Consider the following 14037-nt stretch of genomic DNA (forward strand, 5'->3'; position numbering starts at 1 on the left):
GCCTTTTATTGTCCCCAGCACAATGTGCACCTGTGTAATGATCGTGTTGTTCAATCAGCTTATTGATATGCCACACCTGTCACGTGGAGGTCTTGGTAAAGGAGAAATGCTCACTAACAGGGATGTAAACAAACTTGTGCACAATATTTGAGAGAAATAATATTTTTGTGCATATGGAACATTTCTGGGATCTTTTATTTCAGCTCATGAAACATGGGACCAACACTTTACATGTTGCATTTATATTTTTGTTCAGTATATATATCCTACAGCAGCGTTTCCCAAACAGTCCTGGGGACACCAAGGGGTGCGCATTTTGTTTTTTGTCTTTCTACTACACAGCTTATTCAAGTAATCAAAGCTTGATGATTAGTTCATTATTTAAATCAGCTGTGTAGTGCTTGGGCAGAAACAAACGTGCACCCATGATGTTCCCAGGTTTTTGGAACCTAGTTTGGGAAACGCTGGCCTATAGTGTATTGTAAAAAAATGTAACCTTTTTTTTATCAGGGAGTGAACGCTGAGACAAGGGTCTAATTTCCAGGTGAGCCCTGTGTACACAACACATGATACAATATGCACTTTTAAAACTACACATCCAAAAGTACATGTTAAAATATTCAGAAATACGCAAAAAAACTATCATAAACAACAGTTGCATTTCTTAGCTACTCGGTCCTCAATCAACACTTTAAACTGCCTGAGTGGCACCAGAACATCCAATTTTTATGAGATCTGCAGATTGTTCCAGCAGTGGGGGGCACTAAAACTAAAGCGGATTTACCTAATTCGGTGGAGACCCGAGGAACCTCAAGACTAAACCAAGGCTGTGTGTGTGTGTTTGCTTTGATCCATTAGCTCAGCAGAACTCCACGCTCAGTTGTTGCAGTGGGATGGTCAAATTGATTGCTCATGACAGTGGTTTCCCCCCTCAGGGCTTAGCGGGGTCAGAGGGGTCAATATGTCTGTCAGTTAATCAGCACAGGAGCCATCTTCCAGCCACTGGCTAACGTGGCTGCCAGTTAAGACGCGTAGGCCTAATAGGTTTAGATGGAGACATTTGTTTTAATGGCTGCTGCAAATTGTCCCCTTGACGCAACACATTGTCTCTCTTGCCCAAACCTGGTGGATCCAAGAGGCTCACTGTCTCTGTGTGATGTGTAGCTATCTCTACCCTTACTCTTTCTCCCTGAGTCCAGTGATACCTGTGTGGTGGTGGTGGGGGTCTGTGATGATGGTCCATCCCTGGATGCAGCCCAATCTGTCAGCAGTCCTGTGACAGCTCCCCCCACATGCCAGCCTCTGACTTCAGCCATGACTCACCAACACCTGGGGGTGGGGGGCAATCTGTGGGTGCAGGTTAGGGGTCACAACTTTGCTTTCTCACCATGGAGTAGTGGTTCCTTTCTCCTTCCCAACAGATCTCTCGAATATATTGATATCCACTTATCAGAGTACAGCAGGCCTTTAGCCTACACTTGAAACCCATGTGTGTAAAATGTCATACTACCTGACCTTTAATACCCATCTCTTCAGGAGGGCCAGTACCAGCAGTGTCCTGAAACGTAACATATCTTACCATACAATACTTTATTCTTCTGTGTTGATGAATCAGCATCACTCTGCTTCCCATATGGTTCCAGTCTTCTCTCAGCCTCTCAAGCATTATCAATGATTTATTAAGGTTACGTCTGTATCCCCCTGCCACTCCAAAGCCCCCTAATGAGCTCCCAACAGCTTGAGCGAGACAAGGGCCATTAGCCTTAATGATGGGCCAGATCAAAGGGGCTGTGCCGAGATGGAGGTGAACGGAGAAAACTAAGTTAGAGGGACTAAGCGTGCAGACTGCCCGTCTGCAGCACAGCGCCTTAATTTGTAACGATGCCCTCGAGGCGAGCCTCAGCCCCCCCTCCCACTCTCTCTCGCTCTCTCGCATCTCCACTCCTGTGAGTCTGTGGGCCCAGCCATGGATCAGGACAGCCCAGGAGCCAGCTAGAATGACCCCTCCAATCACTCTGAACAGCTGTAGGAGCCCAACAAGCAAAGCTGTAATCGGACTACTCAGAATGATTCGAAATCTGTACTCTTATATAGTGGCTGCTTTTAAAGCTGGAATTCCTACATGGTGAAACTGCCATGACTAGACGCAATATTACAACATACTATATAGATTAGTACTTTAACCATCTTGGCAGGGCTCTGTCTGTAAAGCCTCTAACTACACTGATTGTTTGTACATTGTCCCTCATCAATTATTCAGAGAAGCATTAACCTCTGGATTGATTAACTGTAGTGTGTTTTCTAATCACTGCACCTAAGAGTGTTTAGTGATAATCAGAGTAGTCAGTAGTATTGATGAGCAGTCTGGAGCCAGACTAAGGCAGGGAGCTGCCTGGCTCTCTCATCATCAATCACTCCCATCATGTCACTGACTCACTGCTGGTGCTCAGTCGGGGCCTGGGTGACGGACAGCAAGTCACTCACTGCTTTACAGTCTTATGTCAGACCTCCACCCTCATCGTGCTATTAGAAGATGTGCTTTTACCTGGGTCATCTTATGAGTCAATGTGACCAACATTATACAGTCCTGTGTAAAGAGGTGATTGGAATGTTACATTTGAAGATATGGTGCATTGGCCAATGTTTCATGGAATGATGCATGCAGTTATAACATTGTCAGGTTACATATTGTAGTATACTGTTTAATCCACAGGAGGTTGGTGGCACCTTAATTAGGGAGGATGGGCTCGTGGTAAAGGCTGGAGTGGAATTAGTGGAATGGTATCAAACACATCAAACGCAAGGTTTCCATGTGTTTGATGCCTTTCCATTTGTGCCGTTCCACCCATTATTATGAGCCGTCCTCCCCTCAACAGCCTCCACTGCTCTGATCTAATCCTTACTTTAGTGCTATTTTGGTTTGAATTTGTATTTGGTGTTGAGACATCTCTCTTTACGTTCTGCTTGAAAACAGTCTGTTTTTATATACTTCTATAGTGGTGAGTCAGGGGATATTGTGACAATTTGTAGCCCGTTTCCATGTTCGGTCCACTTAGTTTGCACCTTGTATTAAATCAGACTGTGTGTCTGTCCTGTTCAGTGGAGATTACATCTCTCCATGTGGCGAGGACTGTCATCACCTTGTCATGAGGACGCACTCGCTGCCAGTGCTCCAGATAAACACACACTGTACTGTAAATGCTCTTTAGTCATCTCAGCAGGCAGCACAGGCTGCCAATCTCCTCCAGGTGTGGTCACGCATGTCAGCTTTCACTATGCCGAATGAAGGCAGGCAGTGAGTCAACAGAAGATTTTAAATATGTTATTTTCGGAGAGGTTCGTCCTTCCGTTTGGTCTGAGGACTGGAAACCGTAAAAAATACATCTCTTGCCATAAATCTCAACATATCTACCCCCCCACCTACGTCACACTCTGAAGAAAATGACCTCTAACATGGAGCTCTTTTGACTGTTTGCTGTTTAAAGAGCCACTGAACACGTCAATTGGCATGTGTGTTTGTCTGTTGCTCATTAGAAAAAATGAAATTTCAGTCTTGGAGGTGTGTTTCCTGACTGATTCCCCATTTGGTTAATTACGTTAGTCCCCCATGCGACACTGAAGACGCAGAAGCCTATTTCACTTTCTCACAATCCCCAGAATGAATCTAGAAATCTGTAATACATTTTGACGTTTTTGCCAAGGATGTTTTAGTTGCACAATTTTACATCTAACTAAGGTGTTTGGTGCAGTACAGCGGAGGCAGCTGAGGGGAGGGCGGCTCATAACTATGGCTGAAACTGAGCGAATGGAATGGCATCAAACACATGGACACCATGTATTTGATATCATTCCGCTCCATCCATTACTACAAGTTCATTCTCCACAATTAAGGTCCCACCAATCTCTGTGGTGCAGTATTTCTCAAGTAAAAAAAATGTGCTACGGGTTGTCTTATGTAAACAAAGTCGGATCTGCTGGGCAGGTCTGTCTTACTGTCTATGCTATTGGATAGAGAGAGCAATCACTGCAGCTGTTCACCCCATGTTAGTGGGCAAATGGATATTTGCCAAATCAAAACCCAATCTTCATTTACCCGTTGTGACGCACAGATGTTCCAAACTCCGTTTCAGACGAGACTGACTATATGACCAGAATTATCCTATTTACACTTTGTAGTCAATTTTGACAGTAGAATAACTGTTTCTGACTCATATTGATGTCACATAGGACGTTTTCAAAGGGATTCGTTGCCTTTTAAAGGCAGTTGCTCTTTAAACGTTTGTTGTGCTCACACATGGCTGATTGAGTAAGAGCCTTTCTCCCTTGTCCAGTGGTGGAGCTACATGACCACAGGAATGCATACCTCTTGTCCGAGGGTTGTAAAAAGTTGGTATGAGCTGAGTTTTTTTTTATTTGCTCGGGAGAACTGAGTTATACCCCTTATGCAAACACCACCAGACCCCACACACCTTTTGCCAGTCCCTTTTAAACATTTTCATAAATGGACGGTGATGTATGCTTTGTGAAAATAAAACTGAATCCAGAATCATGAATGTTATATTTCAATATGGACAGTTATGTCCTGGTAGTGACCTCACTTTTTTTCCTTTTATAACATATATGTTTGAGAATGTGGCCATTTCCCCCGTTAGAGATCAGAGCAGGAATAGTCTTGTTGGCTTCCCTGTAGATTTGGAGGCCGGGGCCGAGGATGTCTGTGTTGGCTCTGCCTACCTCATGGTGGACCACTGCCATTCAAATACTCAGCTTAGCCTCAGCCCTGGCAGTGGTGCCAGCACTCACAGACTTGTTGGAAGCACATTCCTGAGGCTTGGCTCTCAGCTCTGTCAAGGTGCAGGCCTGGGTTCTGTCAGGACCAAATGCCTTCTGCTGCTGTGAAAGGAGAGATTGGAGGGAGCCTACAGAATCAGCCATTCAGGTCACCTCAGCAATGCCTTCTCCCAGGCCTCTTAGCGCCGTTCCTCAGCCCTTTGTCCCTACAGGGGCGGCGTCTTCAGAGGAGAGGACTGACCCTCTGATTGAGTGCAGTGAGCCCCCTGTCTCCTGTGTAATAGGATTACCTCACAGACGTTGGCTGCTGCTAATTCTCTTTCAAAGAGAACGACAGGATACCCGACAGGACAATATTGTCCTACCATCCGTAATAAAGGGATCTGTTTTCATCCGGAATAAGCGTCTGTGTTTTAGTGTTTTGGTGGTGCTTTGGCTGTTCTTTGGGGGATCCTGTTATAAGACATTAGGTCCATAATTGCAATGTGGCCACAGATTTATCACCTGTTCAACTCAAATTGTAGATGTTTGAGTTTAGTTACTTTTGGATCAACTTTTCAAAGTGTACCTTGGACTTTTGTTGTTGAAAAGTTGTGGTGTGATTTACCATAGCTTAATGTATTCATACACAAGCTACAGTGCCTAGTTGAGAAAAGATTGCAGGAGCCAACGCTACTCACTCTTATAGAGTTGCATATAGGGCATGGCACCCTGTCTCTTTAAAGCTCTTCAACAGAGAACACTTTGAGATCCCCCTGAAATCAGAACACCAGAGCTGGGACTCAATTCATTTCAAATGGAAAAACAAAAGCTTTTACATGAACACACTGTACCAACCACAGACAGACTGTAGTACTACAGACATTTCATTTCATCCACACCTCTCCTCCCCAGGCTTTCTGTCTTAGAGGCAGCTCTTTGGTGCACTTAAGGGTAAGTATGCCTCTCCCACACATCAGCCTGGGCTTCTTAAGTGGAACGGTGTCTACTCTGAGCCGTTAGCCCTTAGACTGGGTGTCCATTAGGAGCAGACCGAGCCAGCTCCTCACTCCTGTCAGAGGAGGGTTTTCTCTCCCCCAGCGCACCACACTGTGGCCCTCTCCTCTCCACTGGCTCTCACATGCTCTGATGAGTCTGGTCTGCCGGCAGATGCACACACACAAACACACACAGAGAGAGAGAGAGATGGTGCTTGTAAGCGCACGGCTGAGACAGTGATCTGATTGGTAAAGGGTGAGAAGATGGCCGAGTGCTGCTTGACATGGTGGACAGGCCTCTGTAGGTGTGAGGCTGAGTGTTTGTAGGGATGTTGTCACGAACAGAGGAGGAGAGAAGAGGCTGGGGTAACCTGGTACAGCTGCTGCAGTAGGGAAATAAAGCCATGTTCCGCAACATTGGCAAGGCAACCTATTGACGCCTAAAGGCTTAACATACACCAGAACTCATGGTGCAATTATCCGTCATACAGAAATGTATTGCACAATTAATTAATCTATTATACTGTATATTATACTGTTGATCATATTGTGGTTTGCTGTTGGCTGGGTTTGTTGCTACGAGCCCAGATATTAACAGGCTCTGTCATCCTTATTAGGGCATGTTTATATTACAGAGAAACTATGAAATTGTAGTGTTGACTTCTACAGGGAATCTGCATATATGGTGAGTTGTCAAAGACCTTAGCGTTGTCTATTTCCCCTCGGAGCCCTGGCCTATCTGTAGAGATGTCCTGACCTCACGCTGGAGCTGCTCCTGTGGATGGCTTTGAATCATACAGTGTCTGCTTCTCCCTATCGCTGCTCTGCTTCCTACAGGAAAAAATAGGATTGGAAACAATGTTCCATTGTGAGCACAAAGCTGGCCCTTTGAGACTACTGGGAGTTTATTCCATTGCAAGGCACACTTTAAAATACTTCAAATCATGAAATAATTCCTAGTCTGTTGCTACGGTACTGTACAAGTGATTCCTCTCAGTTGATGCTTGATACATTATCAGTCATTGATTTGCAAAATAATGTGTTTCAAACTAGTCCCACATCCTTTGTAATGTTGTATCATCACATCTGTTGTCAGTGCAGCATGTTAATCCAGGTTAATGAGGTGAGAGCAGACCATGACAACAGTTTTACTGTAAACCTGCTTTCTCTAAGCACTCGTGTCATATTGGAAATTAACCTTGTGGAGAAAGAAAGCATAGTTTTCATTCTGTGACCTTGGTCTTAATTGGTGTTCTCTATACAGGCAGACAGGAAGTATCATAGAGGGATATTAAGAATCTGACCAGGAGGAAAGCAGCACAGATTAGCTGTGGGTCTCAGCCATTGTCGTGATTATGGTGTTATTGAAGCTAAACAAAAGGTAAGATATTTCATGCAGCTCTACTGACAAGGAATTCGATTTGAAACATTTATCCCTTAATTTGTCATATTGTTACTGTAAGAAGCTAGGTTTCAATCCAATTGGTCACAGATTTTCATGCGAATATTCTAAATTAAGCATAAAGAAATATGCACATTTTCCCACCAGTGGTGTGTTCCCACCAAACTGACCTGTTATAAGGATAAAGATCAGCGCGTGATGACGTGGTGCACATAAAATGTACTTTTTCGCTTACATTTTCATGTAGAGAATAAAAATCTGAAGTTCAGTGTGTTTCCATCGCATTTTCAACTCGACCGATAGTTTTGTCATATAAACTGTTGCGTTAAAAAGCAAATGTGAATACTTTGACACAAGCGCTCTAGCCAACAGCTCACAGACATAGTGCGGGTAGGCTGTGTGGGTAAACTAGTCTATATGATGAGATTATTATGGATAAGAGCGATAATGTTTATTTTTCAAACGGCAGTCAAACATCGATCATCATGTCACCAGAATAAGACCATTGCTATTTATTGGAAAGGAGTATCAAGATCCCCGTGCACTTTCACCACCCTGTGAAGTTCATCATAATTGATTTAATATGTAGTCTAATAAACTGCATGGTTTGCCGAGGCGTAGTGGGAGGACCACACACGATGTCATCGCGTGACTCCAACTTTACTTCGATATAATGGTTACTATTTCCCTTTAAAAACGCATCCGCGGCGATTTCTCGCTGCATTAATTGTACCGACACAAAAAGATCCCACATTGTCTTGCGTTTTGTCGACATTTGGAAAGTTTAGCGAAAACATTTTTGTTTCCGTAAGGTTTGTCATGACATTTTTTTATCCGCATAGAAAGGTTGAATGGAAACCTGGTTACAGATGCCCTTTGATCATGTGAGCATTGAAGAATATCATATTATTATATCAGCCTACAAATCAGCATCACAAATAGGGCCTACTTTCAAAAGCTATTGTTGCTGGATCAAAGCATCGTTTATTTGTAAGAACCAAAGGACAGGTGAAAGGAATAGGCGGCAACAGTCAGGTATACAGATTTACAAACAACAAGAATATATGTAATGGTATGGAGAGACTCAGACTCGGACAGTGTAACACTATCTCCAGGGGGCGCTATTGGTCAACCTTTGGTCCCTCCACAGGGTAGAGTGATGTAAATGCCTACTTCACAACAGTACTCTCCCTTACAGCCATGTATGTACTGTATGTCCACCACTGTTGGAGTTGGCAACATTCAACTGAGAAATAGAATGGGAATTATATAAATATTTATTTTGCATGTAGGCTAGATGTAGATTGAATAAGTGTGCACTTGTACTGCAATTAGTCACTTTTTTAATAGTCAAAATAAAACATTTATGAGCTCTTATATTTTTGACTATTGCAATAATAACACATGGGAAAAAAACAGTATGTGGTTAGGCTATATTTTCTGGCACCAACTGTATTTACAGTGGCGAGCACTTTCCATGACTTACCTTTCTCAACTGCGTTAATCTCTGTGAAAGGCCTAAAAAACAGTGGGGTAAACTGAGTGCCGCCAACACAGATGCCCCATGGCGAGAGGTCTGCAGGCGGCTAGTTTCAGATAACAGCAGGATGCGGAGGACTTCAAACGCTCCCAGCCTCCACTGTCAGTTAAGATTAGAAATAATGAGAGATGTCTGTTATCACCTCATTTGATTCAGTGTAAATCTAAAAACCTTTAGTTATGAAATTGTTTGGCACCAAAAGAACAAAGAAAAAGGCGAAGCCAGTCACCAGTTATACCTGCGTTAGTGAGCCTAACAAGACTGCGGAGGATGCAAATTGACTTGCATGCCAAGCTTGCTGTGGTTTAGCCTCCCTCATTCTTAATGCTTCTACTATGATCAAAAAGGTCTCGTAGGAGGAGTGGTCGGTGGGTTTGAGAGGAGAGGGAAAAGCCTGAATTGAATTAGCTGTAAAATCATGGGAGCCTGTGAAGGGTGGTGGTGGTGGAGGGGGGTGGCGGTGGTGTGGACAGACCCTTACTGCCCAGGAGGCTCTGACACTATAATTCTCCTCAATTACCTCTCTGATAAGAATCAAGGAATTTGCTCCTCCACAGAAGAGCAGTCAGACAGAGACTAGCTTGGTTTTGGACTGTGTTTGGCCATGGGCTCTGAAAAGAGAGATGTGTATTTCATTCAACTGGTAGACTCCCATTTTCCTGTGGGCCCGATGGTAATGTTCCTTGACAATGTTTAAGGTCCAAAGCTCAGTAGTTTCTTTTATGGTGTCTCCATTAAGATTGTGTAAGTGTTGTCTTTGGTTGCCACTTTGTCACACAACACTGCATGGTTTGATGGAACATACACACCACATCTCTCTCAGTTAAAATAACATTTCATCAAGTGAACTTCCTCACAGTGTGTTTGGTTGTTTGGAGTTGTTGTTTTTACATGAGGAGAGGACTATTTTGTCTGTGGTTGCATCCTCGGCGACAGTTTCTCTCTACAACAGGATTTGGCTCTGCTACTTGTATTTACGTTTGCGTATGTCATCAAAACAACTGAAGTGCTGTGGAAACTATGGAGAGTTTCATTCGAAAATAAAAGTTTACAATAAATCTAATCCCCACCAAAGCCAATTAGATTGGGAACAAGAGAATGGTAAAGACTGTGAAATCTTCCCTGTGTGTTGAGCATGCTTGGGAGGATTAATTAGTTAACGTAACACTCCGAATACAAAGAGGAGCGTTACAGACTGCCTGATTGTCAGGAACTTGGCTACTCTGTTCAGATCTTTGATCTAATCTGGGATATGGAGGTTTGGTTGAGATTTTAGTGGTCTGTGGAGAAGTAAAAGGTTACACATTCTCTAAACCCTAAAGTCTTTTGAAATTGTGTTCTTTTTCCTAGAAACGCAGAAAACATTTGTGAGAATCTTAATATTTCTCTCTTTGGTTTTGGTCACATTTGGTATGGCCTTGTTCAGTTGGAAACATGGGACAACAGCAGATTGTAGATTTTACAGTGGTTAAGGTTAGGCTTGTTGGTTTTCAGGGTGTATCAAGCAAATTACCAGTGCTATTTTTCCATCCTCTCTCTCTCTCTCTGTCCTCAAAGGGACCTTGGGTGTGGTTTTCATAAATCGCTGTAGCTGGTGTCACTGTGTTGAGGATGTATCATGGCTCTCAGTTACCACTGAACCATCCTTAACAATGCTCCACCTCCCCATGACTAGGGCCTATGTGGCATGCTGTGGCCCCGACTCGTCACAGTGAGAGCTCTGGGGTGTTGTGTGCGCCACCCTGCTGGATCATCCATACTGGCAGTGCTGGGAAAAGTACTCAATTGTCATACTTGAGTAAAAGTACAAGGTAAAAGTAAATTCTTCAGAGGCAGTAGGGATGACGCGTTATATTGATACGTGCGTGAATTGGACCATATTCCTGTCCTGCTTGAGCATTCTAAATGTAACAAATACTTTTTGGTGTCAGGGAAAAAGTATGGGAGTAAAAAGTTCATATTTTCTTTAGGAATGTAGTGGAGTAAAAGTAAAAGTTGGCAAATAGCAATAGTAAAGTACAGATACCCCCAAAACTACTTAAGTAGTACTTTAAAGTATTTTGCTTAAGTACTTAACACCACTGCATACTGGTCCCCTGGTTCTCACTCATGATGGTTCCCACCACTGGGATTAATTTAGGCCTCAGCCACCCAAAGTAGTGCAGGTCCAGTCATCATCACTGTTCTACTGTGTTCCCTGTGAGTCACAGTGGAGTCACTGAGAAGAAACAGGAGTTTGGGCATATGTCAATGAATGGGTGGAAACTATTTGTTAAGACTAACACATAAACAAAGAGCAGAATAGCATGCAACCCCTTGTTTAGGAAATTAATTAAAGTGAAGAAACTGTGAGTCAGGTTTGTCGGTAAACCATTAACAACTAACTGACCGTGCTGTATGATGACTCTGTCTGGGATTCCAGACTAGGGTGGCCAAGGGGAAAGATGGCTTGTGATAAGGTGTGGGTGAGTCAGTAACTCAGTATCAACACTCTCTCGTGTCCTGCATGGTCTCTCCCGATCTTTAGCTACCTTCCTGGTCTTTGCATCTCCACATTGTGTGTTTTCTGCACACTCCACACTGTGATTTATAGCCTAGACTAGAGACAGTTGGCCTGAATGCCAAAACTTGGTGAATCCAGCAAATGTGTTCCGACCGCTGAGAGACTTTTTTTTTTCAAGACCACTTTTTTCTCTTCAAAATGTCTGTCAACAGTCAACACTTGAATATAAAATGCTGTTACTGCTGCCTATAAGACATAGGTTACTGTTTCAGCTGCTGTTTCCAATCTGTTTAGTCCAGCAGAGTGAGAGAGGGGCTGTGGCAACTCACTTCTGTATATGAAACATCCTGCAACTATTTATTGGATTCAGCAAATGTTTTGCATTGAGAATATTGGAAACATGTGACGAAGGGACTACAACAAATCATAATACTGAATATTGCTTCTCACCCCAAGACTTCACTCTTGGAAATGTACTACAATAATGGGTCACATGCGCACAGACACTGGTATGTTGACTTCCTGTAGTCTGCATGGTAGCTCCATCTTATGAATACACAATGTCAATAACAAGTCAGGCTATTTAAGCAGTTGTTTTTCCAAAACACCACTCTAATCTTAGTCACTTTGGGTGACCAACCATGAGATGGAATCCTAATTGCATTACCAAAGTACGACAGCTTTTTCAGTGGAAGTCATTCCCATCACGCATTCTTTCATTTCTCTGAAATAGAAACAGAAACGGAGTAATATATTTGAGATGAATCTGTGTGTAATGTAGGAGGTACAGAAGATCTTGGAGCCATGTTAAGAAAGCCTACTCTCAGGTTTTGTAACAGTGCATGGCTCCTCTCTGTGTGTTTAGGTTCCGGCAGGGCCACCCAGCAGTGCAGTGTTTACTGCGGCTCTGTGTCTCAACGATAACTGGAAATCACCATTCACCCAATGCCTTTAATCCTCCCCTGTTACTCCCTGTGTTTTCTAAATACTGTCAAGAGACGTGACTCCCAGACACACTTGAGAATCACTGTATCTGTACTAGAGCAGAATAAACCTCAAACACACACACACACACACACAAACACACACTTACACATCACACACATATACACGTACACAGACATACATACAGGCTCATTTCCCAGATGACAGGGGTGTTGTTTAACAGACTCTCTCTGGACTGCCATAAAGATATCCGTAGAGAAGAAAAAAATCCAGATAGTTCTTCTTTTTTTTTCTCAAAAGAAAGAGTTGGATTGATTTGTGGGAGTCATAATGTAGACTAAGAGACTGCTTTTTACATACAAGACCTTTGTGCGAAAAAATGTCTTGCAGCTGTGGAATTGCTGCATTGTTCCAAATCAAGTCATTGCCGTCCAAAGCAACACATTTCAAAGCCAAAACAATTAGTGGGATGACTAGAAAGTGGTAATAAGTGGCTGATTGTGTGATCATTCAGCTGAGTTTTTCCTCACTCCGTCGATAGTGCTTTCAGAGCTTCAACAAGGAAAATCTAATATTGTGAAGTTGGTGGTTAAACTACTAATGAATCAAATTGGAAGTTCAAACTTAGCTGCCTTTGGAAAATAATGACAAGCGTTATCTCTTCAATTTTATAGGTCTGTATTTCCTCTAGCTAGATCTAACCATTTTTTTTGGTGGGGGTTATATATCTAGCTTCAGTGCTTCTGGGAGCATTCTAGTCTGTGCGTTTGTTGTTAAAAACTCTCACTGTCCCATAGTGTCTGAGACCAGAGCGAGCTCAGTATTTTGGTTTATTCCTGAGTCTCTCCTTGGGACATACTCAGGCCACCGTCAGTGCTGACCAGGTGTAGTGTCTAGGGACACGGATGTGTCATCTGCCATGGTCCCATCGAAACTGAATAAAGCATATTTAATATCTCTAGCCTTGAAAAAAAGCGTTGTTTACAGTGGGAGTAAATAGCTGACTGCCTCTCTGTAGGAAGTACATGGTAAATAGGAAGAACTTGGTAAATAGGAGGTCTTGGTTATTGTCCTGGGAACAATTGGCCTGAAAAATGTTTGCTTGGGGAGACAATCTTCGAGACTACGTTTAAATGTAGGTGTAAAGAGGTGACAAGGCCACTAGAGACGTTATTCTGAAACAAGTATCTGTGTCTCATTGTTATGTTGTAGAAATGTAAAGACTAGTTGTGGCCTCAAAATTACGCTCTTTGTAACCTGTTTTTGTGACCTCACCAACCTGTGAGGTTCTGTTTGACTCAGCAGAACTAATATTTACTCCCAAAGGGTCGTGGTATACACACACACGTACATGCACACGCATGAAAACAAGCACTGTGGCCGGCACAGTCAGATGTTCCGGTAGAGTCCCTTCTCTTTACAGTTTATTGACTTGATGAGCATTCTTTACTAGTATGACATCTGAGAGGTGACTGAGTTGGAAGCTGGTGCACTTGCCCCGACCAGAGGTGTTTTGTGCGAGACCCAGAGAGCGAGGTAGAGTTTGTGGGTGGGCTGTCCACATAGCTGCAGGCCCATGCCACAAAGCTTGCGCCTCTGCTGGTGGCAGCGACTTTACGACCCTCCTGTAGTTTACAACCTAGTGTAGTGTGGGCTGTCATTAGGCAAGAGTAATTGCTGTGTAAAACACCTCGAGGCTCCGTCAGGGAGCCGGACTGCTCGTGTACAAAGCCATGGGAGAGGAGAGAATGGCAGGGGCCGGCAATGGGAGGGCAGGCCTCAGTCCAGATGAGTGCTGGTTAATTTGTCAAAGACTGAACAGCAGAGGATTGCAGGCTGCTCATGCGTCAGGCTTTGATCCCGGTCCCAGTAAACAGTA

The sequence above is a fragment of the Salmo salar genome, chromosome ssa04 (genome assembly GCF_905237065.1).
Source record: "Salmo salar chromosome ssa04, Ssal_v3.1, whole genome shotgun sequence".
NCBI lineage: Eukaryota > Metazoa > Chordata > Actinopteri > Salmoniformes > Salmonidae > Salmo > Salmo salar.